Genomic DNA, 5,238 nt, shown 5'->3' on the forward strand with positions numbered 1-5,238 from the left:
TGGCAGAGGGTGTCAACTTCTGCAGATTATATAGGTCACTGTGGATGGAAATGGTGAGAGAAGTGATTTCAATTTCTGTTTTTCCTCAGGTGTTCCAATTTCTCTGAATTCCCTCCCTTCGCATCTAGATGTTTTTCCTGAAGGTTGGCTCTGCTGTTCTAGAGCGTCATCCACTACCGAAGTCAGAGGCAACTACCTTTCATGGACATTTTACCAGTTTCCATAATTTCATTAGGTTTCATCACTCTTGGTGTCCTATGAATTTACATAATTCCTAGTAGTCCTATTTCCCTAAATAAACCTGGGATGGTTATTTATGTGTCAACTTAACTAGTTCAAAGGTGTCCAGATATTTAATTAAATGTTGTTCTGGGTATGGGTGAGTATGCGTAAGGGTGTTTCTGGATGAGATTAACAATTGAATCAGTAGACTGAATAAAGCAGATTGCCTTTCACAATGTAGGAGGACATCATACAAGTCGTTGAAGGCCTGAGTAGAAAAAAAGGAAAAAAAAGGCTGAAGAAGAGAGATTTTCTCTCCTTGTTTGTTTGTCTTTGAGGTGGAATATCAGTGTTCTCTTGCCTTGGGTCTCATGCTAGGACTGAAATTTATACCAGTGATTCTCCTGATTCTCTGGCTTGCAGATTCAAAATAGAATTATACCACTCAATTGCCCTGTGCTTGCTGCTTGCTAACTTGCAAATCTTGGGACTTCTCATTCTCCATAACCGCACAATTCAATTCTATGTAATAATTGCCTCTTTCTCTTTCCCCCTCTCTCTGAAAATATATATAAATATAATATACATAATATACAAATTATATATATATATATACATAATATTTTGCCTATTTCTCTGAAGAACCTAGATGAGTACAAAACCTTGACAAACACATATTCTACATAAATGATCTGTAATGTAGATCTTTAAAATCTGTAAAAGTACTCCAGCACTTCTTTTAGTATGTCTGTAATTTATGAAGATTGAGTAAAATTTTGAGTGCCATATTTCAGGAAAGATTTTTAAAAGCTTAAATCAAGAAATTTTAGAGCCAGAAAGACTAAAATGTTTATGGAATCCCTCTTTCCCGTATGTCCCTCAAAAGAAATATCAATAATTATCTACAAAATAAGCATAATATGTCCAACTAAATTCTAATGATTTCAAGACAATTATTTCGATAAATTAAAAAATACACATCTTAAATGCCAAATACTTTCACATTATCTTTATCTCGCACCCTTTTGATGTTCCTGTTTTTTTCTAGTACACTAAGCACACATGTTTAGTCTAACTCTAGGAAATTGTAGTAGACTGCAAAAATAGTTCTAATTTTCCTCTCTATATATCTAACCTCCTTTGTAAGGTGACATTGCAGCTCCTTCCATGAAGAGGTGGAATCTTTCCCATCTCTTGAATCTGGGCTGACTCTTAACAAGTTTTGGACAACAGAACATAGTACAATGGTGTGGGTGCCAGTCCTGAACTTGGGTCTCAACTGTCTTGTGCTGTTTCTTTCTCTCAGTGACCTGTGAGTCTGAGCTAGCCAGCTAGGAGTTGAAGGCCATGTGGAAGAGAGGCCAGTTGCCCCAGCTGATGCTTCCTAATCCTGTCTACTACTAGTAAATATTGAAACATGTGAGGAAGCCTGGCCAACGTTGCCAGAGCTGTTTACCAGACCCACAACTGCCCAGGTATATAAGAATAAGTCCAGCTGAGACCAGAAGAACTGTATGACATACAGACTCATGAGGGATAAAAACTGGTTTTTCTTTCAAGCCCCTTAGCATTGAGGTGGTCTGTTACATTGCAATGGCTGAGAGAGAAATCCAGCACTGGACATTATTAAGCAGGAGTATATACAGTGATTAACCTGTCAAGAGGTCTGAAAATCAAGCTGTATGAGAATGGATTGAAAGGATTAGGATATTTAGCATAGAAAGCAAAAATATTAGGAGGGACATAGTGGCTTCCCCAAAATAATTGGTGAACTGTTATGTAAGAGGGGATTATGTTTACCCATCATAAATTTAAAAGGCTCACAGTAAACATTGGTAGATATTAATATGATGAAAGATGTTGTAATAGAGCTATATAAATTGTAGAACTTCCTCAAATTTATCTGGTGGGGATGGTGCCTCACAGTACAGTTAGTTTTTGTCATTAGAAATGTTCATAGAGAATGGATGACCTTTTCACAGGTTTGTTTCGGAAGGCAAATTTCCTCTTTGGCTTGAAGTTTTGACTAGGTAACATATAACATTACTTTAAGTCTAAATTTGTAGGTGTGGTGAGAATTTATATGTTTCTTTTCGTTAAGTATGCTTTTCATAATTTTCAATATTCAGAAATTTATATTGTTTAATTACTAATAATAAAACTGTTTGATTTTCTATTCATTTTTATTTGAATTGATGATATTGTAACTATACTCCCAGTGGAATCATCTGAAAATCTATCCAACACCTTACCATTGATAGAGCTGTTAAAATGTGTTCTCAGTTCCAAATAATTCATTTCAAAGAGACTGTTGGGTTACAACCAATTTTGAAAGGGAAGACAAAAATTCACACAGAAGTAATATAAGAAATTTATTTCTGTTTCTTTGCTCAACAAATATCTATTGACTTCCTGTTATTTGCTAGACACTGATTCAAGCACTGGGGTATGTTAATAAACAAGTGAAGGCATTACCTTTAGGAAGCTTATCTTCTAGTAAGGAAGGAAAACAGTAGACAAATAAGAATTCCATTTATTGTGCATTGGTTCACAACCCTATCAGGAGCTTAGCAGGTATGCTTGAAACTGACCTTCATACTTGGAGGGCAGGGAGAGACCAAAGAAAGGGAAAGGCCATTCTAATTGGGAAGTGGCAGTTTTACTAAGCAAAGGGAACTTACATACAGGGCTTTTTGTGGGCGGCAGCAAGACAAATGGGCTCCCACATCTGCCTACCAAATCTTAAAAATTTGAATAGGGGCCTTAATGGGTTCAGTCACATATATCACACAGGGGTTCTTGATACCACATGCCTGTCTAAAGGCTCTATCTTTGGAGCAGCATCTGGGGGCAGGAAAGGCTAGTGGAACCCATATTCCAAAGATAGTCAAGGGAATGAAGATGTCAGGGCCTACTAAGCTCACGGGTCATTTGGCAGTCAGGTCTTTTTGATGATGTTCCCCAACATTGTGAAGTAGTGACAGTGCTAAGAAGAAAAAATAAGCATGGTAAGGAGATATAAATTAGTGGATGAGTCAATATTTTGGAAAAATGACCACAGAAGTCCTCTGTGGGGAGGTGTTATTAGAGCACAGGCCTGACTAAAGCTGGAAACAAACCTAGTAAACAAGGGGAATGATTTACCAAACAGATGGAAAAGATGGGGAAGAATTTTTGCTAGATGTAGACAATGAAATGCAAGAAAGGCTACATACTGAAATGAGGTGAGGCAAAGGAGAAGAAATTAGAGTAGTAGAAGTGGCTAGTTTACATGAAGCATCATAGGTCATGATTAGAGCTTGGTATTTTATTTAGATTATGATATAAAACTATTGGAAGTGTGACATTAGGCACTTGGCAGGATACGTGTTCTAGTTCATGTGGTTCACTCTTGCTTTTGGGAAAACATAAAGCTATGGTGTGGTAGAGTTAGGGCAGGGTTCATTGGTCCTTGACCCAACTGCTTTAATATCCATTCTTTCCTTTCTCAAGTTCTGCCTTCATACTATATTTTCTAGGCTTTTTTATGAGACAGCTGGGTGAGACACTGACAAGTGGAGGGAAGAGAGAAGCCAGGACATTTTTTCAATCTTCTTTCTTTCTGCCTCATCACTGACAATGAGCTGAGTGAATTATGGTGGTTCTACTTTTCCTGGCATCAGTAGTGAGTATACTTTTGTGCTCTGGTTATGCCTCTTATTTTTTTTCCCATCCACCAAGAAACTATAACTTTATTAATAATAGAAATACTATACAAATTTCAAACCAAGCTGCTGTTATTCTTTTGAAACAGCAAAAAAAAAAAAAAGTCCTCATTTTCAGACAGTTACATTTTTAACTCTGTAATAACACTTACAGTATCATTACTGTAGTTCTTCAGGAATTGGATTGCCTTTGATTTTGACATATTAGTTTGTGACATGACACATTCTATGTCCTTAACCTCCACACCTGTTTCATCAACCTTTTCCTCTTCACTCTCCTCTTGTACCATTGGAATCTATATGTTTTCTTGAATGTCTGAGACAGCTTCACCTTGAAATTGAATTTCTCAGTACTTGCTAGTTGTGCCTGCTGAGATAAATCTTTGATCTTGGCTTCCCCAAAAACTATGTAGGTATCTGAAGCTGGGTTCTTGTAGACATCTGGTTTTGTGATGACAAAGAAGATATTCTTAGATTTGCAGAGAGTGACTCTCCTAACCCCCGTAACCTGTCAAAAACCCAGTTTGGATATAGCCTTCTGTGCCTTCTTTTCACTTCAGCTCTGTTTTGCTTTACTGACCGGTTCTTCATTGATTTCAGCTGTGGCTGCCAGCTGGGCTTATTGTGTGGTCGCCTGTGTGGAATCCTGTTCCTCAAGCTCTGGTACTGATTTATCACTGTCAGATTCTCTTCCAGACCCTGTCTCAGCCTGAGGCCCTGGTAACTCCTGCTCTGTAGCAGGCATGGTTTCTGTGGCTTCACCAGGCATTGCATTTTGTGCAGTGAGTGTAGAACCAAGACGGTGGAAGAAAGAGAGCGAGTCATCCCTCTTCTTTTTTGAACCTCAACCTATGATATGGGTGAGGGATTCTCCAAAGTGATTTGTCTAGTTGGGCCCTGACCTGACTGAAACAAGAAGCTAAGCTGACGCAGGAATACTGTCGTGAGACTAGTCCAGTAATCTAGGCAAGAGAAGAACAAGTTGTACAAGTTATTGTCACAGCATGGATAAGGTGAAAAATGATGGAATTTGGTATCTCTTTTGAAGGTAAAACTCACATAGTTTAGTGATACAATAAAAGATAAGAAATATAATGTCTTCAGTGTTTAGTTTGAAAAACTAGGTAAAGGCGGTATTGTTGGTAGGTATGGAGAAGATTGAGGAAGGAAAAGATCAGGAGGGGAGGGCGTATAAATCAGGAGTTCTATTTGGTAAATGTTAGCACTGACATAGCTATTTGGGATCTAAGAGGATCATGTAGAAGTTAAATATGTGAGCCCAGAGTTTAGGAAAGCACTTCAGTTTAGAGAA

At 37.9% G+C, this 5,238-nt stretch overlaps 1 pseudogene; it reads right to left on the reverse strand.

Annotated features, from left to right (window-relative positions):
* Window positions 1-4,048: 4,048 nt before the first annotated feature.
* LOC125094269 (nascent polypeptide-associated complex subunit alpha-like) lies at window positions 4,049-4,695 on the reverse strand (annotated as a pseudogene).
* Window positions 4,696-5,238: the final 543 nt, after the last annotated feature.

Source organism: Lutra lutra, chromosome 2, assembly GCF_902655055.1.
Source record: "Lutra lutra chromosome 2, mLutLut1.2, whole genome shotgun sequence".
Lineage (NCBI taxonomy): Eukaryota > Metazoa > Chordata > Mammalia > Carnivora > Mustelidae > Lutra > Lutra lutra.